The 24993-nt window shown below is 33.7% G+C and overlaps 1 protein-coding gene across 1 annotated transcript in view; it reads right to left on the bottom strand.

Annotated features, from left to right (window-relative positions):
• The window catches only part of Pcdh15 (protocadherin related 15), a 620145-nt gene extending 596187 nt beyond the window's left edge, over positions 1-23958 (bottom strand). The window contains exon 1 of the mRNA XM_070020439.1: positions 23919-23958. The gene's annotated coding sequence lies outside the window, so the exon portion shown is untranslated. The remainder of the gene's footprint in view (positions 1-23918) is intronic.
• Between the last annotated feature and the right edge of the window lie 1035 nt (positions 23959-24993).

Here is a 24993-nt window from a genome sequence, read left to right as displayed (position 1 = left end):
AGATCGGTATTGATATTCCTTAGGACTGTTCTTCTTGCTAAGGATTGTTTTTGTTATTCTGGGTCTTTTATTATCCCATATGAATTTCTGGGTTGATATCTCTATTCCTTTGAAGAAAATCACTGGGATTTAGGTGGCTAGGGTATTGAATTTCTATATTGCTCTTGGGTAGAATTGCCAGTTTTACTATGTTACTTCTTCCCAACCAATGGCATGGGAGTTAATCCATTTCCTTAAGTCTGTTTCAGTTTCTTTTGAAGAGTTTTGAAGTTTTCAGAATAGTGGTTCTTAAAATTTGGGTTAAGTTAATTCCTATTTTTTGTTGTTGTTGTTGTTTTGAGGTATCACAAATGGAGTTTCTTTGCTGATTTCAGCATCACATTTCTCAGGAAGGCTATTGGATTTTGTGATTTGATTTTATACCCCACTACTTCCAAATTTTCAAATCAATTCAAGTAACTTAGGTGAGGAATCTATAGGGTTCATGTCATCCTCAAAGAGGGATATCTTTATTTCTTCTTTCCCTATTTAGATCCCCTTTATGTGTTTCTCTTGCCTTATTGCTCCTGGTAAGAATTCCAGCTCTATGTTGAAGAGGAGTGGTCAAGGCCTGCATCTTTGTCTCATTCCTGATTTTAGAGTGAATGCTTTTAATGTTTCCCTAGTATGAGGCTGATGTAGGTTTGTTATATACATCCTTTATTATATTGAGGATTGTTCCATGGATTGCTAACTTCTCCAGAGTTTTTATCATAAAGGATTGTTGGATTTTGTCAAATGAATTTTTCTACATCTTTTGAGATGATCATGTGATTCTTGTCCTTGCCGTGTTGATGTGTTGAATTACATTAATTGACTTGTGTAATGTATATTAAATCAGCTTTGCAACCCTGGAATGAATCCCATTTGATTGTAATGTCTGATTAGTTTTTGTTAGTTGTTGAATTTGATTTTCCAGAATTTTATTGAGAAGTTTTGCATTAATGTTCATCAAAGACATAGGTCTATAGTTCATTTTCTTTAATGAGACCCTATTTGATTTGGGGATGAGTGCTATGCTGTAAAAGCAGTTTGGTACTTTTCTTTCTCTTCCTATTTTGTTGAAGAGTTTGATGAGTACAGGAATGAATTTTCCTTTGAAGGCTTTATAGAATTTATAGAATTTAGTTGTCTTTTCCTGGGCCTTTCTTAGATGGGAGGTCCTTTATTGCCATTTCAATTTCATTTCTTGTTATGGGTCTATTTAGCTCAGTTAAATCTTCTTGGTTCAGTTTGGGGATTTCAGTGTTCTATAGGAATGCTTCCATTTTCCCTGGGTTCTCAAATTATTGGCATAAAGGTTTGCAGAGTATTCCCTAATAACATTCTTAATCTTGAATATTTATGATGTTCACATTTTTATCTCTAATTTTATTAATTTGGATGGGTTATCTTTTATTTTGAGTCCAATTTGATTATCTATCACTTTTTTGTTTGTTTGTTTGTTTTTAAGGACCAGTTTTTATGTTTTGTTATTTCTTTCTTTCTAACAATGTTTATTCTTTAATTCATTTATTTCTGATTTAGTGTTCATTATTTGTTTCCATCTGTTTGGCTTATTCCTGCTTTTCCAGGAATTTGTGGAAGAGCAGTTAAGTGTTGATTTGAGTTTCCTCCAATTTCTTGATGTAAGTGCTCAGAGCTATAAATTTTCCTCTGAGTACTGCCTTTGCTGTGTCTCAGAGGAACTGATATTTTGTGTGTTCAATTTATTAAATTCCATAAATGTTTGAATTTCCTTTCTAATCTTCTTGATGACCCACTAAGCTTTCAACAATGTGTTGTTTAGTCTCCATGAGTTAGAGAGTTTTTTTTGTGATGTTTTTTGCTGTTGAGCCCTAATTTTATTCCATTGTGTTCTCAGAGGATGCAGGGGATAATTTCAAATTTTGTTGTTGTTGTTTGTTTTGTTTTTAATTTTCTCAGGTTGCTTTGTGACCTAACATATGGTATATTTTGGAGAATGTGCCATGGGTTGCTGAGTAGAATGCATATTCTGATACTATTGGGTGAAAATCTTTTAATGTCTGTTGAATCTAGTTGGCCAATACAGTTATTTAGATCTGAGGTTTCTTGGTGAGTTTTGCCTGGATGATCTATCCAGAGGTGACAATGATGTGTTGAAGTTGCCAACAATTAATATGTTTTGTTGTATGTGTACTTCTAAGTTAAGTAGAATGAATTCGATGAAATTGGATGCTCCAGTATTTGGTGGGTAGATAATTAGAATTGTCATATCCTTCAGTATTAGTTCTCTTTATTAGTATATAGTGACTTTGTTTGTCTTTATTAACTGATTTTAATTTAAAGTCTATTTTATCTGATATTAGGATTGCTACTCTGGCCTATTTATTGGGGATATTTGCTTTAAAGACTGTATTCTTATGTTTCACTTTGAGAATGTGTCTGCTTTTGTCAGTAAGCTGGGTCTCTTGTAAACAACAGATGGATGGTTCTTGCTTTTTGATCCAAATAGGCTATGTCTTTTAATTGGAGAGTTAAGTCCATTGATGTTGAGAGAGGATTGAGAGGTGACTGGTAATTCTTGCCATATGATCTCCTATTTTAGAGACTGGCCTCTATTCTTGCTAACTTTATCTAGTTTTCTGGTAAGGAGTATTTTCTATGCTAACATCATATTCTTCTTGATTTTCCATATGAAGGGCATCTTTAATTTTTTTTTGAGTACTTGTTTGGTGGATATAAATCCTTTTTTTGTAATGGTATGTTTTAATTTTGAAGGAGAACTTTACTGGGTGCATTATTCTGGGTTGGTAATTGTTTGATTTTAGCATTTGGAATATCTCATGACAGGCTCTTCTTTCTTTAATGGTCTCAGCTGGGAAGTTGTTGGATATTTGGACTGGTTTTCCTCTTTAAGTAAGCAACCTTTTCTCTCTGACAGTGTTTAGGATTCTTTCCTTGGTCTCTAATGACTCTGTGTGAATTATAATGTGTCAATGTGATGTTCTGTTATGATCCTGTCTATTGGGTATCCTAAATGCTTCTTGTATCTGAGTGGGCTTTCTTTATGGGTATTTGGGAAGTTCTCTGCTAGGATTCTGTGAAAGGTTTCCTATCCCCTTGACTATCTCTTCTTCTTCCTGAATACCTATTAACCTCAAATTCAGTCTCCAGATTGACTCTTGTAATTTTTTAGGCTTCTTTCTTGTTTCTTGGATTTGTTCTTTATAATAATCCCTGTCATTCAATTTGATCTATTCAGTCTTCCAGATCTAAGACTCTGTCTTCTACTTTGTCTATTTGGCTACAGAAGTTTTCAACTTTACTGTTTAATTTCCTGTTTTCTGTTTGGTAATTTCTGAGGGCTTCTACCTCTTTTCTAAGGTCTTTTTTTAGGGTTTCTAAGGACCTTTTTACATTACCAATTTATTTGTATTTCCTTGAATGCCCTTTAACTGGCTGGCTGATTGGTCAATGTACTCCTTTGCCTTCTCTTGGACTTCATGCATTTTTTTGTGTTCTCCACAAATTCTCCCATTATTAAATTTGTCTCTTCATGCTCATGAATTGTCTGGTATATGATTTCAAACTTTTCATTAATTAAATTTATCAGCAATGTTTTCAGTACATCTTGTGAAGTGAATTCTAGGTATCTATTTCCTGCTCTGTTGTCTGGTTGATTTCTGTGATTGTTGTATTTCCTTAGATTTGCATATTTCTGTGGTATTTCTGTTGTGTGTTCTGCATCTTTGAAGATCTGTCTTGTTTTATCTTTTAAGAATCTGTGATTTTCTAAATAGGCTGTTTTTTGTTTTCTTGGTTGACTTGGCAACTGGTGTTCTATCCCTTTGTTGAGATTTACTTATCTGGATTCTGGGATCAGTGAAGTGGAGATTTAGAGTTCAGTTGTGCTGTAGCATTGTATTGTTGAAATCTGACTATTAGATTTATGTATTGAGGTTGTGAGGTAAGGTTAGGATGGGAAGGGCAGTTGTCATGTGTATATATGAGTAAGAGGGGTTTTAGGGGACTTAGAGGAGAGAAAGAGAAGAGGATAGAGAAGGAGTGTGATGATGGGTATAAATGAGTGGGGAGAAGGAAGAGAAGGAGAATAGAATAATGAAGAGAAAGAAAGAGAAAATTTTAAAAAATAACATTGTATTCTATGTTGCAGAAGGAGTTAAGTAAACAGTAAAGTTTGATTAAACTCCCAGAAATCCTAATGCTGCTTTCTCTACAAACCCTAATGTAATTGCTGTCTCCTGTCAAATTACAGCTCTACTTTTGAAGAGAGAAAGGTGTTATAAAGAACAATAAGATATTAGATTTGTATATATTACAGAAAAAAGATTATAAATTGTATAAATACATATATCAACTCATCATATCAGAAAATATATCCAGAACATTCAACTTGGAGTTTTGTGTTCTCTAAAAACTGAGGAAGAGAAAGAGAAAAAAAAAAGAAAGAAAAAATATTTTTAAAAGAGGCTCTTTGCTCTGTGTGTCAGTTATCAGGACTTCCATTCTGCAGTTTCTATGGGAATGGCCCAAGTTAGGACCTCTTTAGAGGAAGATCCTCACTTTTGAGCTGTAATTAGAATTTAGTTGCTACTGGAGCTATATGCAGCTATTCCCATCAGAAATGCTGGGCTGGGGGAAGTAATGGAGGATATAATGGTTTTCAGCCTTTTTTCCTATTTAAGGGCGGTTCCTGGTGTTGTTTTCTTGGCTGCATGCCTGTCCAAGAGGCATTGCTGTGCACCCATGGGTGGTTTCAGGGGAGTTGGGAATTGTATTTTTCTGGCTCAGGGGTAGGGTTGTGTCCCAGGAACCTTTCCTAGGTAGCCATGGAAAGTATGGGAAAAGTTTGATTCTTTGCCTGCTTCAATTATGCTCCCTCTGTCGCAGGTGGGGGATCCCATCAGGACACTTTTAGTCACCCCAGGGATCTGGTACCCCCAAGGGAGGGGTCCTTGATGGGGTACTCACAAATTCTGGAGTTGATGTTGGGCTGGTCAGTGCAATCCTGGTGAGGGGTGTCTGTGTCTGGGTGTGGTGGTCTCCACCTCCTCTTCCCGGTTGCCCCCCTCACCCTCTTGTGCTTTAGGTGTGCTTCCTCCCATGCTATGTGGCAGCAGCAGCAACAGCCTCTCAGTAGGAGACCTACATTCTGATTTTGAGGTCTGCTGGTTTCTCTTCTTGTGTAACGATGTTTCCCGGGGTAGGGTGTGATTTCCTCAGTAGTAGAGTGGACTTCTCTCCGAAGTTTTATTAGTAGCACTTCAGGTGGGTTCTGCCCTTCTGGGTTTTTCTGAGCTGCCTCGGGAGAGAGGGGCCATGGCTGCAGCCTGTCAGCAGATATCCACAGGCTGCCTCTGAAACCTACACTGTTCTCTGCTTCTGCGTTTCCGTTGTGAGATTTCTTCTGTATTAGAATGAGTCTCTATCTGTTTAAAAGTTTGATCGGTGTGCATCTACTGAATGAAGTGTGTGCTGGGACTCGAAATCTTTGTTTGGTCAGAGATACCTAGGGAGTTTACCTGTGACAATATCACCATCTTCCTAGAAGTCTGACTATGGACTTTTATCTTCTTAATTTGAGAGCTAACACATGTTCAATCTGTATTAGTATTTCAATTTGAAATAGAAAATGAAATGCAAATTGCCACCTTGTTACAAATAAGTAACATAAATAATGAATTTGTACATGCTATTCAAATAATAATATATTGATTTTCATTTACTGCTGTAGAATTTCAATAAATATTCTAATCATTTTGAAGAAAGTTTTTGGATTAATATAATTACCATGATTTCTTAATGCTAACTTGTTTCAATATTGGCTTCTGATATCATTAAAAATAAATTCGTGAAAGAGGCAACATTGATCAAGATTCATTGTATTCATAAACTGACATGTTGAAATAAAACCCCTTGGTAAAACTACTTTTGGATAATAAATTAATTAAATAAATAAATATCAAAGAAAACATTACAGATTCAGCTAAACTTTTGTTTTCCATTTTCCACATTGTATAAATTTAGGATATGATGTACATCTTTGTAAGTTTAAGAAATATCTTCAATCTTAGTTTTATAATTTTAGACCTAGATTATTCAAGTTATCTTCTACACCATGTATAAAGCAGTAAATTAGACAAAATATGTAGTATAACTATCCAAACTACTACTTCATGTTAATATTGAGCCAGCCTCTTGGAACAGGATGCTAACTCATTATTGAAAGCTCGCAGAAAATTAGAAACTGCATTGGTAATGTCTGGTTTTAATGCAGTTATTAACAAATCTGTCTGCCCAAACACCCATCAGAGGAATTCTCAGCATTTCTGATAGCTTCTTACTCTTCCCTGTAGTCAGAAAGGTCCAATCAGGAGTCTTAACAAATGTATGTTCTGAACATGACAGTAAGCATGGTTCCTGAGGGAGAAAGTGAGAAGCCTTCTTTTTACAACTGAGAAGAAAAAAAAAAAGCAAGATACCCAACAATATCAATGATAACCAGTTTGACCCTTAGCCAAAGCAGCAAGACAAAAATATCTAACTTACTTTTTGTCTTTAACAGATAAAATAAAGATTTATTTAAATAAATATTTATGTAACATCAGCTTGACATCATGTTTACGCTGAACAAATTGTATTTTACTGTAGGTCTTTTTAGGATATTATGCCAATGAGAAAAAAAAAATCCTCTGTGTTCACTCTGAGATTATTTTGTATTTGAGATAAAATTTCTGTTGAGATTTCACGTGGCTATACATAGATGGGGTTGAATTTAAATTTGACATTGACTTACAGCTTCTTCCCTGCATTTTAAAAGGCACTTGAAAAATGAGGAAGGAAGGTGTCTCTGATATGTTATGATTTTGCATATCTTTGATACTTTTGATTTTTCTCCTGGGTAAAAAATGAGAACATACTTGACTGCCAACTGTGCTCAGCAGTTTCATAGCAGGGAACCTTTGAGGAATGACCCAGGGGGTCAGTAGGAATTAAAGACGAGTGACAAATAGACAGGTTTTCAGCTCTGGGAGGAGGAATGTTAGGAAGTGGTTTTGCCACTTCTATGCCTCAAGGCACATGAATAAAATCTCTACAGAGTTTTTCAGAAGCAGAATTAAATTCATTTTCTATTTGAGTTTAGTGGTGTGGGCATTGAATTGTTAATATTTTAAAGTGTGCTTCCTTTTGCCCACTAATAAAATAATTGGGAGCTTTGTGCACATTAAGATACAGAAGCAGAATAAAATTTCCTGCTCAGAATTGAACAAAAGAATCTTTTTTTTTTTTTTAATATTGTAGCTCTCTTAATTCTTGCTTCTTGCATTTGGACTCCTGATGTAAAGGCCACCAAGGTAATCACTGAATAGAGTGCTGCAATTAACACTAAGAAATTATCTATTGTTAGAGATAACCTTTGCATGAGCTTACCAATGAGCTTGGTATTCAGTGTTGTAAATGGACTGCACCTCCATGTCAAACACATTCTAAAGTATTAGTATCATTTAAAAATCACAAGTAATACTTTTTCCCCTGCATTTATCCTAAAGCCAAAGTTATAAAAATAAGTATCATTTTGTTTTTAAGTGTTAAGTGCTTTTTGGAAACAATTATAAAGTAATAACAAATAGTCCCCGCTAAAATTTGATTATTACATATTACATGGAAGTGGTGTAGTTTGAAACAATGGGTGATTCCTTCAGGAACGTGTGGAAGGACAAGTTCCTTTTCTGGTTTGTTCTTCCCTCCATTCTCAAGAATCTGGAGCATAGTTGTCCCTATTGGAAACATTCTTAGTTGAATAAATAAATTATTACATAATACAATATCCATAAGATAAAGTTTTGTTCTAATATTGAAAAGAAGGATTTAAAATCATCAATGTAAGGGTCTTACAATCTAGCAACAGATTTAAGAAAATGAGCTTTAAAGAGTACACCTCTTTAATGTGGTGAACAGACATAGTAAACAACTATTTTTATCTTGGAACTAAAATTCACTTCCTTTAACATGATATTTACATAGCAAAATATTATAGGAACTCCCCAACCCCCCGTATTGTCCTAAAATCTACTACCCTACAATTTGATTCTTACTGATTTTTGTTTAATCCACAGAGAATTGAAAAAAAAATCTCCATACTGAAATAATATTTTTTTAAAGCTGCAAAGTTAATTAAATTTCTCCTACAGCCTCAAAAGGGCAACAGAAATAAAATGTTGAAAAGTGAAGTTGTATGATGCTTTGTCATCAACCCCAATAGCAATCAACTGACACAAATCACCAGAGAATGAGTTAGAGAATACCTCTGGCCACATACTGAATGTATTTCAGGCCAATTTGATTTTATTTGTATTCTAGCTCAGCGAGATGCATCAACACCAAATGTTGAACCTGGAGAATTTCCTCTGTGATAATTTTGTTTTTCCTTTCTAATCTAGCACTGAAGGATTTAAGACATATGTTTTTGCTTTTTAGCCCCAACTTTGCCTTCTTATTATATAATAATTCAGTGAGCACCTAAAGCCAACCTTTCTTAATATATCCTGGCTTATATTATCAAACTAAGTCATGCCCTTTGAAAGTACTTAGGCTTCATATGATGATTTTTTTCAACAAAATAAATCTGTATTCCAAAATATACATATACTCTCAAGTAAATGCAAAACCTATTTCACAATTTATCATCTATATTTTATTAGTATTCTAAAAATTATTTTAGAATAAATGTCTACTGAATCCCATTATGAAATCAATATTTTAGATATATGTATATTCTTAGGTTTTAAACTAAGTACCTAGAAATCTAATGTAGTCAAATTTAACGTTTTCAGTAGGCATATAAAAGACATAAAATATCTCCAATCCAAGCTTCAAATATGGATGACAGTCACTGTCTTGAAGTATAGATGACTTTCTATGAAACCTATGTCTACATATACTTTTGTATCCCACAAGGAACATGCTTTTCAGTCAAAAGGAAAAAAAATGTCAATCATCTCCATCATAGGATAGAAATTCATTACTTTCACTATTTGAAAAGAGAATGGTATTAAAAGTATAATTTTGCACATAAGAATATTTCAAGGGTTTTTGTTTGTTTGTTTTTGCTAAGAATCAATAAAATCAATTGTCACGTTTACCTGTTTGTCAATGTAGAAAACAAAAATTACATTTAATAATACTGTGTTTTATATATGAGGATAATATGTAAGGTGTAGTCCCTACTAGTACTTTTTGATGTTTCCAATTAAACTATCTCCTGGATATAATCTATTTAAAATGAAGATAAAAATGTACAATGGGTAATCTGGTAAATTTGATATTTAATTAAAAGTAGGCCACATTAAGTAACTTCTTATGTTATAGGTGACAGTATGATTACAGACTCAATTCATTACTAGGTCTACAACCTGAAATTTGGGGTCCTAAATTAAATGTTAAAGTGATACCAAAATAATGCAAAATATTGTTGTTAAATAAAAACTGTTTTTTTGTGTGTGTGGGGGGTAAGCATATGTGTAATATTCTTATATCGAAACAATTCCCTGTGTCAAAGTCTGAAGCGATTCACATTGACAGAGGAGTGAAGTTCCTGATGTGAAAAATGTAAGCTATAATCTCAAATATAAAGGGTATTGAGCTGGGGTACGGTGGCTCGTGTCTGGAATCACAGCTGCTCAGGAAGATATAATTTGAGGATAGTGGTTCCAAGTGAGATTGTTATCTCCACTAAACTACCAGAAAACCAGAGTGGAGTTGGGGCCCAAAGTGGTAGTGCACACTAGCCTTGAGCAAAGAAGCACTGGAATTGCACCCAGTGCCTGGGTTCATGCTCCATGACTGACCAAAAAAAAAAAAAAAAAAAAAAAAAAAAAAGAAAGAAAAGAAAAGAAAAGAAAGAAAGAAAAAGAAAGAGGAAGAAAGACAAAAAAGGCTATTGATACTAACCTCAAAAGAATATACAATAGGTTGCCTTAAATAAGCACATAAATAAAATCATATTTGCCTTGTAATAGAATTTGAAAGAGGAAAGACAAAATGATATTTATAACTTTGTTTAAAATAATCTGATGAATGATAAACAAAAGCATAAAGTCATCATTGGCTGAACATCGAAGGGTTTGTGGTACCTGCCAGTGTTTATGGCTTTTATCAAACAGCTCTACGACATATTTAATCCCTCAAGGCCAAAGCCTGAGGAAAATAGAGTGGTAGGCACAAGTTTAAAAACTGTATTCCAAACACTTTGAAGAGACAAGCAGGCTTTAATGAGTTTGTAAGACAGCAGAGATGCTCAGAAGTGATTAACCAAATTATTTCAAATGTCTTGAAAGTAACAGTTTTCTCATTATAATACTAGTTTAAAATAAATGATTCCGTGTCTTTCCATTTCTCCACAAATGGGGCAATGTCATTCTTTCTGATGGAAGAATAGAATTCCATTATGTATATATACCACATTTTCTTGATCCATTCATCATCTACTGAGGGGCATCTGAGTTGGTTCCATATCTTAGCTATGGCAAATAATGCTGCAATAAACATAGTTGTGCTGGTAGCTTTAGTATGGTCTTGTTTGTTATCATTTGAGTAAATGCACAAAAGGGGAAAATTATATTAAGTGAAGTAAGCCAGGCCCAAAGAAACATAGGTCCTATGGTTTCCCTTATTTGAAATAACTAGTAAATGTCTGAGACAAGCAGAAAAGGTCAGATAAGATGATGTTAAGCGAAATGAACCCCAAGATAAGAAAACAAGTTTTGTTGTTATTTTGTTTCTTGCTATTGTTTCTAACATATTTATAAGGTACCACGTGATTTCTGTGTTGCTTTGTATGTCACTCCCCCACGGTATAACCCCTGTTTTCACTGTATTTGTTGTTGGTATAATTTGGGGAGGGGAAGGGAAAAAACAAATTGTTTAAATAGGGATACAGGTTGACCTATTGCAACAATGAGATGTACAAGATGCTATGTCGAAAAACGAACTTTAAAATTTAGGCGGGGGTAGGGGGTGGGTGGGGGGAGTGCAGTTGTGGAAATGGGAGGGAAGGGATGGTAGGGGTAAAACAAAGGAGTAAGCAACAATGCTTCATAAAAAATATTTTCATTACTTCGCTCATGTAACTGTAACCCCTCTGTACAGTATTTTCACAATAAAAAGCTTATTTAAAAAAATAAAAAATAAACTATTCTGATGATCTGAGAACGAAAGTCAAATCCGTTATTTGAATGTTAAGTTATTTTTATCATTTTTATTTCAGTGTTCTTCAATACACTGAAGACTGTTCATGAAATTACATATTTGGTTGAAAATGACGTGTTACTCATCTAATTTTATACAAATATAACTACTTTTTCTATGTTTACTTCATTAGTTGCACTAATAATTAGCCTCTCTAATTACAGTTAAATGTAATAAGTTATTTGCATAACAAATTGACTATTTACATTCTATACTTTTTGTTTGTTTGTTTGTTTGTTTTTTGCCGGTCATGGGGCTTGAACTCTGGTCCTGGGCAATGTCCCTCAGCTCTTCAGCTCAAGGCAAGCACTCTACCACGTGAACTACAGAGCCACTTCCGGTTTTCTGGTGGTTTATTGGAGATAAGAGTTTCACAGACTTTCCTGCCCGGACTGGCTTTGAACCATGACCCTCAGATCTCAGCTCTCACAAGCGTGAGCCACCGGCGCCCAGCTTATATTGTTGTATTAATATAGTAAAAATACAAACACAGTTCATTACACTGAAGGTAAATGGAATTCAGGTAAATGCCAGTAAATTATTAAAAAAAATCTACAAATAAGACAATTCATTTAAAGTTTATAGAACTATTTATAATTTTGCTCCAGGAGACTGATTCCTTATTTTCATTTTTACATAGAATATTTTTCAATTACTCAAGAAAAATATATCCTTGACCTGGTTACTAAATTTATAAAATAAAATGTCTTCTGGTATATTTCACTAAGTAACTGCTGACCTAAGAAAAATGTCAAACCTTAGTTTTATAGTTCTATATACCAGAAAATATAATCAAGATTTAATAGATGCTTTTTAGTTCTTTATTCCAGTAACCTGTTTGACTCGAGTGATTTAACTATAATATCTGTTGATTTTCATTTTTCTCTATTCTATTTACTAAGAAAAACAATCTTCACTGCAAAATAAATAGGCTTTTGCCTTTTAGGTTCAAAATATAAAGCAACAGGAAATATTACTGCGTATATTTTGAATTGCAGGTACAAACAAGCAAGTAATTTTAATCTTTACCTTTGAAATTAAAAAGTAGCCACACATTTGTAAATATCAGAAACAAGGTTTCTTAAGAAAAGCCAGGGAATGTGGATCATATTTGTAATTCTAGCTATTTGGAAAGCTTGAGAGAAGGAAACAACTGTTTGAGGCCAGCCTTAACAATATCAACAGAAAAAATGGGGCACTGAGTTGCATATCCTTTACCCTACTCTGAATGAAATAAATAGGAAGACGGTAGCTCAGAAAAGCCCAGACAAAAAGCAAAACTGTGTCTCAACATAACCTGAGCAAAATGGCTGAAAGCACAGCTCTAGGAAGTAGTAGAATCCATGCCTCATAAACATGAAGAATTGAGTTCCAAACTCAATACAACTACAAAAAATAAATATTCTAGTTAAAATTGTGATGTGTTTTACACTATTGACAAAATTCCCATAGAGATCTGCAAAAGAAAAGTGGAAAGTGACAGAGCTAGCCAGGAGCTTTGGCTTTCCATATATGACTGAGAAAAAGAAAGATGTGATCACTAGAATTACACAAAAAGGTAATCAGGGACCCACTTCCTGGTACTTGTGGATTGAATCCAACTCTACAGATTCTAAAATTTTAAATATGTATGCATTTCTTCTATTCTCCTAAGAATTTGGGAATATATCACATCAGATGATCTTCACAATTATTAATTAAATTATGTGACAATGTCTAGGTTGAAGACATTCAACATAAATATTTATTATTTATATCAAACATGCATATGCATACATCTGATTGATATATATGTATCAATTTTGTATCTTTCTCACTTTTAGCTAAATCTGTTAATAAGAATTGTACGTGTGTGTTGTATATACACAACAATTAATACAACTATTAATGAAATAAATAGACAATATCTAGGTTGAAGATATTCCATATATAAAGATTTTCTCTCTCTCTCTCACACACACAGACAGATCATAAGTTTCGACAGATAGAAAAGGGAGTTAACAGTGCTCTCTATATAGAGAGACAGAAAGAACACACACACATATATGTGTGTGTATACATGTGTATGTGAATGTAAAACACACACACCTATGTGTGTATATATACATATATGTGGGGGGTGTGTATGTATGTTCTTTCTTGCTTTTTCTCCATATAGAGAGAACTCTTACCTCCCTCTTCTATCTGTCAAAACTTGTGATCTGTCTTTTTTGGTAAATCTACTCACAGAACGAACTATATACCTAAAAAAGAGATAGACTCAATATTTATTTGGTTTTTGAAAGCTGAAATTCTTAGTTAACAGCACTTTCATTTCCATTTTATTAATTCACACACACACAAAATTAAAATCAAGTTTCATCATTTAATTATCAATGACATTTTGCAAGATATAAGGAAAATGTATGAACACAATTACAAAAATTTAAAGTTGGACTACAATAATCAAATGAAATAAGATTTTAATTAAATGGAAATTAATCATGCTTTCAGTTAAATATAAATGGAAATTCAAATTTAGAAATAAATAAATTCCCATTTTAATATTCATAATTCTTATGCAATGCAAGTTGGAAATACTGTATGCCTCCAGCATTGATAGTTTTGCTCAGAATTGTTTTGACTATTTGGGGGTCTTTTACGCTCTGTAAAATTTTCAAGATTAATTTTTCAGTTTTCTATTTTTGTAAAAATATGACATTGAATTTTCAATGAGGAAGGCATTGTAGATTGATTTCAGTAGCAAAGCCATTTTTACATACTTAATTCTGCCAAACCATGAGCATAGGAAGACTACATCTACATTGTTGAGGTCTTTCATCTCCCAAACTAATTTTATTCCTGGATTTTTTTGTTACATGAAACTATTGTGGATGAGATTGTTATCCTAATGTCTTTCTTATTGTAGTCATATTGAAAAGCTACTATTTGTATTTTTTTGTTTTTGAATATTAATATCCTTTTGCTGATTTAATACTTAATAAATATTCATTGATTCTTACTATAATTTTATTATCTTTGTCTCAACTTTTTTTGGGGGGCGTCCGATCATAGGGCCTGAACTCTGGGTCTGGGCGCTGTCCCTCAGCTCTTCAGCTCAAGGCTAGCGCTCTACCACTTGAGCCACAGCGCCACTTCTGGCTTTTTTCTTTTTGCTTATGTGGCGCTGAGGAATCGAACCCAGGGACTCATGCATGCAAGGCAATCGCTCTACCACTGAGCCACTTGCCAGCCCATCTTTGTCTCAACGTTAAGATTAATTTCTTCTTTTTTTAAAAAAAAATTGTAAAAGTGATGTACAGAGAGTTTACATACATGAGTCAGGTAATGAGTACATATACTTTTGAACAATGTTAACTCACTCTCTCCCAGTTTTTGCCCTCTTGACTTCCCTCACCCCAGAGTTGTATAGTTCATTGCCAGCCTAGAGTCTAATGGGTTTCACTGCTGACTTGGTTCACCTTTTGTCCCACCATTTCTGTGCTTCCACTTTCTTTCCCCAAATCTGATACACTTACATACAAGACGAAGAGTACAGAAATAAAAACAGTGACAAAAGGGAATAAACCAAAGAAAAAAAGAAAGAAGAAAGGAAAATACCTTAAACAGTTAATAAAACCCCTCTTTCCATTTCTTGGAGTTCATTTCAATAAGCAACATTTTATATAATTTTATGCACATAACTATTGGGACCTTATGATCTTATCCTGCTATGTTGTCTAAAGATTCAAAAGACTTTTGTGGGAGTCTTTGCTGTCTTTTAAATATAAGAGTGTGCCATCTGCAAATATTAGGGTTCCATTTACTCAAGAAATGAGAGCAAGAATAGGCAACTGTGTTATATCAAGTGAAAAATCTGCTATATGTTACAGAAACATAGAATCACAAAATAATAAGAATCATAATGAGTGATTTTTAAACAAGATCTTGGTATTTCTTTTTTTTTTAAGAATACATTTTTTTGTAGGTAATGGGGCTTGAACTCTGGGTCTGGGTGCTGTCTCTCAGCTCTACTACTTGAGCCACAGCACCACTTCTGGCTTTTACTGTTACATGGTGCTGAGGAATCGAACCCAGGGCCTCATGCATGCAAGGCAAACACTCTACCACCTATCCACCTTCCCAGCCCCTGGTATTTCTTTTATTGATATACATTTCTCATGTGTAAAGTCAAAGATTTGACAAATTTAGCAATTCAAATACCATGTACCTGTCATTACAAGGAAGGCATGAGATCCATCCAGAAGCCCCTGAAGTTATCAAAAGCTCTTGTATAACCTTTTCTTCTTAGCCACTCTGGCTTCTTCCTCATACTACCAAACTTTTGTCTTTTTTGTTTGTTTGTTTGAACAGTCATGGATCCTGAACTCTGGGCCTGGAACTATTCCCTCAGCTCTTCAGCTCAAGGCTAGTGCTCTACCGCTTGAGCCACAACATCACTTCTGGCCTTTTCTGTTTATGTGGTGCTGAAGAATCGAACCCAGGGACACATGCATGCAAGGGAAGCACTCTACCGCTGAGTCACTTTCCCAGCTCCTGTCTTTTTAACCATAGATCAGATTGTGATTTCTGGTATTATATTTTGTCAAGATCAGAAACTGTGTGTAATTATATTTTTAGCTCAGTTTGATTTTTTTGTGTTGTGTATATCAATATTTTATTTATTTGTGCTGTTTATTATTTTAACAGATTGATATGCCAACATTATATATATATATATATATATATATATATATATATATATATTAGTATCTTGAAGAACATTTTGGGGTTACTGTTTTGGGTTTTTAACAAATAAAACTATTTTTCACTAGCATACACTTTCAATAGGGACTACACTAATTTATGTTCCCACCAACAATGTAGGATGGTTTCTTTCCTCTGAATTCTACCATTCTTGACCATTTCTATTCTGATTGAAATGAAATTCAATCTCAATGACATTTTAGTTCACTTTTCTTTACGGGTAAGGATGTAAAAATGTGTTCATGTATTTATTAGCCACTTGTGCTTGTTTCATGAAATCTCTGTTCAAAGAATTTGCCTCTTTATTAATTAAATTATTTCTTCTTTAAATGTCTACTTTTTTAACCTCTCTTTATATTCTGGATGCTATCTCCATGTCTAATGCATAATCAAATATTTACTTCTTTCCATGTTCTGTTCATTGTCTCTTCAATCTGGTGATTGTTTCTTTAAATTTGAAGCTTTTACATGTTATCCAATCTGATTTGTCTAATCCAGCCTGCTGTGATTTTTTTTTGGGGGGGAGGTCCGGTCTTTGTGCCTGAACACTGGGCCTGGGCGCTGTCCCTCAGCTCTTCAGCTCAAGGCTAGCGCTCTACCACTTGAGCCACAGTGCCACTTCCAGCTTGTTTCTTTTTGCTTATTTGGTGCTGAGGAATCGAACCCAGGGCCTCATGAATGCAAGCCAAGTGCTCTACCACTGAGCCACCTTCCCAGCCCTCCTGCTGTTAATTTTTTAAGTGCCTGGATACCTGTTGGAAAAGTTACTGCTGTTACTTACATTTTCAAGTATATTCCCTTTATTTATTTATTTTTGAATAGTGTTTGCAAAGTTACTGATGAATGATGGTGAGATATATGAACTGGGTTTCTTCTATATTTGGATATCTACCTTTCCACCAACTGTTGCAAAAGCTGTGTTTTCTCCAACATTTGTTTTTTGAAACAATTGTCAAAAAGCAGATGGCTATAGCTGCATATTTCCATGTCTTTATGTGATCATATGCTTTTATATCTTATAAGTAAATAGGGTAGAATGGCAAGTTCATAGGATTTGTGTGTAATTAATGATTTCTAGATTTTTATTCTTGATAAACTGATTTGCAAGAACATTTGTAACAATTTGTTAATTTTAGATATTAAGCAAAGATATTATATCTTAATATACTTAATTTTCATTTTATTAATGCATTTTTAAAATATCTTATCAACATATCTTCTTATGCTAAGTGTCTAATCAGATATTTTCTTTTGGAAACAAAATCGATGATTATTGTGTGTTAATAATTTTTCTTATAGTCTGAATATTTTCCTTACCAGATGTGTGATTTGAAAATAATTGTTCCCAAATTCTGGTTTAACTTAAACTCTTAATTTTATATGAGATACACTTAGAATATGGTCTTAGTGTTCAATGAGAAGAGCTTGGAACAATTTTATAATGATGATGTTTTTCTGACTTATTTATTAACCTAATGATAGTATATGGTTTAGAGTAGTTAACTTATTTGTGATATACAAGTGTCTTGGCTCTTTAGAAAACCAATATAACATAGACATTTATGCAATATAAATTTTCCTAGTTTTGCATAAATTTGTATACCTATCTCTATGTGTAAGAGGAATAATTTATAAAAGGACTGCTTATGAATTGCAGAGTTGATTTCTTATTGTTATATCATGATGACAAGAAAACTCTGTTTGATTAGAAAGGTTCATACATGGAAAAACACTGAGAAGGGAGATTGAGTGTAACACCAAGGGCAGGGTAAGGTCTCTTGTCCTCAAGCACGCTTGAAAACTCTGGAAAATGTAGGTTATTATTATAAAGGGAAGGGATACTGTGGATTTGACATTTTTCTCAACACTCATTTGTGTTTCTATTTCATAGTCATCATCTTAGCAAGAAATCTAGGTGATAAGCAGGCCAGAACAAGTCATTAGAGTACGGAGAAGTAGACTTGAAGAAGGTGATGAACTGTGCCTCATTCATCACAGCCACTGGGGCTCAGTGTCAGACTTAGTTACACAGCAAAGTGCAGGTCACCTTGGAGGTATCTACTAACCAAGATCACAAATCATGCAGAAACTCTGACTTCAGAGGACATAGCCTAGACTGGCAAAGAATCTCACACCAAAAAAAAAAGTAAGCAGTCCCTTTCATGACCCACTGGTGGTTCAACAGTGTGCTATTCAGTCTCCATGTGTTACATGACTTTCTTTGGTGGTGTTTGGTGTTAAGTTCTAATTTTATTCCCTTGTGCTCTGATAGAATGCAGGGCATAACTTCAATGCTTCTGAATTTGGACAAGTTTGCTTTGTGACCTAAAATGTGGTCTATTTTGTAAAATATTTTGTGTGCTGCTTAGAAAAGCATGTATTTTGATGCTACTGGTTGAAATATTCAGTATCAATATTCCAACTTCATTCTTCAAGGAAATAGAAGAGGCAATCCAAAAATTCATATGGAACAATAAAAGACCCCGAATAGCTAAAACGATCCTCAACAGAAAAATGAACTTTACAATTTAGGGGGGAAGTGTAATTGAGAAGGTGGGAGGGAAGGGATGGTAAGGGGAAAACAAAGGAGGAGGCAACAATGCTTAAGAAGAAATGTACTCATTACCTTGCTCATGTAACTATAACCCCTCTGTACAGTATTTTCACAATAAAAAACATTGAAAAAAGTAAGCAGTGGGCACATCAAACACTATTTTATATTATTTTGATGTCTGAGATATATTATACCCTATTTTTTCTTTCCAAACTGCACAAACCTAAAGACTCCTTTCCTATAAAGAGAAACGTGGAAGGAAAAATTGGTATTCCCCAAAGACTCAACAGGTTATGTTGTTTTGCTTCTCCAAAATCTCCTGGATTCTGCACAGTTGAACTAATTAAATAGATTGGTTTACTCACCTATATCTCACAAAAGCAGTACAGATCCAAGAACATAAATTCTTGAAACATAGGCTCGATTATTTTCTGAAGAGTAGAAATTTCATATTCTCTTCAGATCCAATGTTTAATCAAAGACAGCAAGAAATTACTATAATCTACCTACAAGATTGATGTGAATACATATATTGTCTTCAGACAAAAAGATGAAGGAGTTCTAGCTTTGAACTTAGAACCTTTGTCCTACTTGCTTAAGCATGTACTCTACTGGTGATGCATGTTTCTAGGACCATTTGTGTACTATATAGGTTATTTTTGTGGAAGGATTTTGCTTAATGGCCAATCCAGACTGGCTGAATTCTTCCTATTTACGCTTCCTCCAGTCACAGGGCTCTGCACTCAGCCATTGTGCTGTAAAAACTGGTATTGATCAGGAAGCCCATCATCCGAAATTTGCCTCCCAAGTATTTAGCATTATAGACTTGAACTACAATGCCTGAATTTCTATCTGGGTATTGTTTGTGATGGTTTTATCTTTGGGCAGATTTACTATTTTTGAGAAGGGGAATTCTATGCAGTTCCATGAAACATACTAATATTAGTTTTTAAAAAGTTAAATAATAAAGTATATATTAGCAGACTAAGTTAAATGAACAAATATTAAGATAGAGCTGGATATATAAACAACTTCAGTTCCTCATTAAAAAGAAATAGCCAGGCACCAATGGCTCACTCCTGTAATCATAGTTACTCAGGTGGCTGAGATCTAAGGATCACTGTTGGAAGTCAGCCCAGGCAGGAAAGTCTATGAGACTCTCATCTCCAATAAACGACTCCTTAGAAAAAGCTAGAAGTGGCACTGGCTGTGACTCAAGTGTTAGCTTGCTAGCCAGGAGCAAAATAAACTCAGGGACAGTGCTCAGGCCCTGAGTTGAAGCACCAGGACTGGCAACAAAAATTAAATTAAACAAGAAATAAAAATCTTTTACACTGTGTAAAACATATGGATCCACATTTATAACAAGGTAAAAAGACCATTAAATCTGATTTTGAATAAAACCCCAAATAAGGAGTGACCCCAAAGATTGTTCTGGATGTTTTATTACAACAGAATCATGTAGAAAGCAAGCCATCTATAGCTTCGTGATATGTCACACATTTCTTTATGCTTGCATGACTGTGTCTTTGGAAAAGCAGCATTAATATAGTTTGAAACCTCATTGCTGACTGCTTGTAATATTATTTTTCTTTTCCTCAATTTTCAATTGATTTTGATAACTACATCTACTAAGCAAATATAGATGGCATAACCATTTTGATCATATGGATTCAGATCAACATTGCTGTTCCTCTCTTCTTATGAAAACATGGTTCAACTCAATAAAGATTTCCATCAGGGGATATACAATGCTAAAGCTATTCAAATTCCGCTGATTGATAAAGTTTAACAAATTGTCCCAGCACGCATGAGGGAAAACATGCATCTCACTCAGGGAAGGAAGACACTACATGGTAGTTCTAGGACAACCTACACTACATAGATAAGCTCTATTGCACACACAGGAAAAAGAAAGTAATATATACTCCAGTGCAATTACAAGATAAGGGATTAAAACATGTGATTATTTGTGGAGCATGTATAATAAGCATAAAATAAATTTTAGGTCAGTGATATATAGCAAGGAATTTGTAGGCTTTAGTCTTTTTTCTTTTTTTTTTTTTTTTTTTTTTTTAAATTGTATTTTATTTTATTTGAGAACATACTGTACAAAGGGGCTACAATTACATAGGCAGGATAATGGATACATTTCTTACCAAGCATTGCAGCCTCCTCCTTTGTTTACCCTTCACTTCCCTTCCCCGCCTCCCCCCTCCCCCCACCCAATTTTACCCCCCTCCCCCCACCCAATTATACCCCCCTCCCCCCCCCACCGGCATTGTAAAGCTGGTTTTGACATGACATTTTGTCTTAAGTCCGGCTTCAAACGGTGGCTATTGTAGGCAGAATAGAATTCATGGGATACTTTATGAATTACCTCAGCTAAAGTATGAGAGATAACTGAAAGCCAGTCATAGAAGTGACAGAAAGAACAATTTTTAAAGGAACCTACAGAATCAAGAGGTATTTCAAGACAACCTGAAACTTCAATTTCTATATAAAAACCTCCTGGAATACAGTACATGTCATTGGTAGTATGCTTTATGACTTTATAAGTAGAAAAATGTTCATAATTTTTTTCTGTATTAAACATTCGCCATTCCTGGTTTGGGGTCATAGCTTAAGCAATATAGTGCCTGACTACAAAGTATTGTTTCCTGAGTTTGAACCCTCAAATATCGGTGCAAAATAAAAAGCACTTGATATCACCAATGGTCCTGGTCAACTACAGACCAAGGTCCATAAAGAATTGCAAATAAGCCAGGCGCTGGTGGCTCACGCCTGTAATCCTAGCTACTCAGGAGGCTGAGATCTGAGGATCACAATTCAAAGCCAGTCTGTGCCCAAAAGTCGGTGAAACTTATCTCCAATAAACCACCAGAAAACCGGAAGTGGCGCTGTAGCTCAAGTGGTAGAGGGCTTGCCTGGAGCTGAAGAGCTGAGGGACAGCGCCCAGGCCCAGAGTTCAAGCCCCACGACCGACAAAAAAAAAAAAAAAAAAAAAAAAAAAAGAATTGTAAATAACAACTAAGTGAAATAAGACTATGCAATGAAGTAAATGTTTGTATATGGAAGATGAAGTGATTGAGAGTAGACATCTTTTGGTTGATTCATATCAGTTAGGCTTGCTTGTAAAAAATCATATATATCAAATATTCTAAAAAGTTACATCTATTTTATAAAGCACTGATTAAAAGGCCTGAATACCAAATATTTCCAACAGCTTTCTTTTTCAGTTATCTGATACTGAGAAATGTATTTTCTAATCTTTGTCACGCTCAGAAGTTCCTTTGTAACATGTCTATCTATACATATTTATCACTGACAAAAAAATCAAGAATAAATTTTAGATAAAAACAGAATGGGCATCCTTTTATCTTAAATAGGGGAGATACATAAAAATAGATATATGAAGACAGCTTCTTAGAATGGATAATAAAAATAAGCACAGTATGCATCTAATTTATCCTGATAAGATAAAACCTTGCCACATATTAGTTTGTGGATATTCAAAATTCCTCTTTTTTCTCCTGAAAATCAATAATAAGACTCCCATTTAAAAGAAATACTGGATTTCAGTGATATTTTATTACACTTCTATGGATTGTCCATACCACTGTCACTGGCTAAGAAAGACTGATGGAAATATGTAAGTTGAGTGTTACAAAGTTATAGTACTTCTTGAGTTGATTGCTATGGGAGACCTTTCATTGTACACTCAAAGATCACAATGACAAGGTACAAGTTCATCATTTGAGTAAACTTCCCATGAGTTTTTGGTTTGTTTTCACAGTGATTTTTTACTTAAATAAATTTGAGAAGAAAAGTATTGCCACCTTTCATTGCTTGTATTTTTCAGAGAGAAGTAAACTCTATTATGCTAAATTTTTAACATTACTAAAAAGTAGGGAACATGCTTACTGTAAAATATTATTTTGATTAACATGTGATTTTTGTATTAAATATATTTTATTTTGTTATTCATTATTTAAAGGATCAAAGGAATGATAAAGGTGTTTTTCTTATTTTAGTAAATATTATTTGAAAAAATAAGTTAATTAATTACTGAGATTTTTTTAAAGTATTACATATTTATACAACTTGTGGGGATAAATTGATTAAAAATATATAAAGCTGTCTAAGAATATTAATGAAGAACTAAAAGAACTGACTTGAATGCAAATCAGTTATTTTTATTTAAACTTCCAGTTCACTGTATTCAATTAAAAATGTGAATTTTAAAGCAAAAGAACTAGGCATTCACATCTAAATTTGTTACCTTCCAAAACCATATAAGCAGCAGCTAAGAAACTCAAAACTTAAAAGGCCTGACAATTGCTCTGCCCAGCTGCTGACTTTTTGAAAGTTCTGATTAAAAATTAAGAATAAAATGATGAAAATAATGAACTGCAATGATCATATCTTGATTTATTTCTCTGAATAAGAAGTAACTGGATTGTCTTACAGTTAAGAAGCTTAACACTTTGAAGTAGATCTTTGTTTGGAATTCAAATTTTCTTCTACATTAAGACTTTTCCAAAACAGGTTTCTGCCATTAAATTTTGCTAAAAGTAAGGTCTTAAACATTAGATATTTTACATGTCAATATTTCTGCTCTGTCCTTTCCCCTTTCCTTTTATTCCCAACAAATAGTTGGGCAGAACATAGGTTCCATGACTTTTTAGAAAGAACAAGGGGCAATGATATGTGAATTTATTGAACAAAATGACTTGTCCTTAAAGATATTTCCCCTCAAAATATACAAAATATTAAATAATATTTTCTTATTAATTTATAATCTCAGGAAATGTGTAAATTCACTTTGATATTGGTCACATTTTTCATGACTCACGGAATTATATACTAAGCATAACTATCTACACATATATAAAAATGGGTCCAAAATAGATTTTAAAAAATCCTCCACAGACCTTGATTTGACTATATTATTTTCTATAGTATTGATGACCTCATGTTTCCATGGCATTTCTCTTGAAGTTATAAGATTAAAACAAACATTTCTATACAAAGTCTACCATGTATAATGACACATCAAGATAAAAATGGCATTTGGCAAGTAAGTCTTTGTTGGATGGCTAAGTCAATCAAATATTTTAATTTCATTTTGCTACAAATGAGGAATACATGAGAAAAATCACGTAAAAGTAGACATGTATTTTAAAAGTGGGTTTTCAATGCTATGTGAAGAAAATGACCAATGCTTCCCAACAGATCAGTGAAAGTTTAAACTCAAAAGGCAACAACGTACTTAGGATTTTTATGAGATACAATTCTTGATATAAGCTTTAAAATATATACTTAAATGTAAAATAAAACACTATACCTTATTTGTAGATATTGGTAGTACTACTCAGAGACATGACAATGTAAATTCCTGTAAGTTAAAAAGAACTCATTGAGTTAATGGCATATTTTTTCAAATAAATTTTAAAGAACAATTATAAATTAAAGTATTGTTTACCAATTATCAATATTTTATAATTTCTGATGATGATATTTTAATTGTCTTATATAATTACAGATAGCATATATAATGTAAAATACTAAATATTAAATATTTTTGCTAGAGCGAATCTTTTATTAATGAAGTTTTTATATTCAAATGTTTGATACAGACGCTGGATCAATTTGGTAATAAATTATTTAAGTTTTTCTAGTAGCCTGGAGAGAACTTATAAGGCATATTTTTAAATTTGTCAAACTATATTTTAAAATTAAATTATCTATTGGTAAAGATGTGATTTATAGAATTATATCTTTCTTTTAATACACATATGTTCATTGATTGAAAAAAATGCAAAGAATATTTTACAATGCAATCTTTGAGAGACGGCTGAGATAAAATTTGAGTGAAATAATTCATGCATAAGTGTTTTATCTAAAGTTATCTTTCACAATTGAAAAATTGAAAGATTTGTGGAAGCTTGATGTTAATATTTAAGAAATAGTAACTATTACCTATGATGTTATTAGCATTATATATGCTCTATGTATTTGGTGTTTTTTAACTACTCACTCATACCTTTATCTCATTACTACAGAAAAAAATTGCTATCCTTCATGTGCAGAACAAACATACACATACAACTGTTTAATTCTATAATTAAGAATTCAGGGCTGGGAAGGTGGCTCAGTGGTAGAGCGCTTGCCTTGCATGCATGAGGCCCTGGGTTCAATTCCTCAGCACCACAAAAGCAAAAAGAAAAAAGCTGGAAGTGGCACTGTGGCTCAAGTGGTAGAGCACTAGCCTTGAGCTGAAGAGCTGAGTGATAGCGCCCAGGCCCAGAGTTCAGGCTCCACGACCGGACCCCCCCCCAAAAAAAAGAATTTAGCAAATTTTATATTCTAGTTAAAATACAAAAATAGTGAATTTAAAAGTTGAAACCAGCTACATAGGT

The sequence above is a fragment of the Dipodomys merriami genome, unplaced genomic scaffold, assembly GCF_024711535.1.
Source record: "Dipodomys merriami isolate MVZ:Mamm:240054 unplaced genomic scaffold, mDipMer1.0.p SCAF_14, whole genome shotgun sequence".
NCBI lineage: Eukaryota > Metazoa > Chordata > Mammalia > Rodentia > Heteromyidae > Dipodomys > Dipodomys merriami.
The sequence above is the reverse complement of the archived record's forward strand: the minus strand, read 5'-3'. Positions and strand labels throughout refer to the sequence as shown.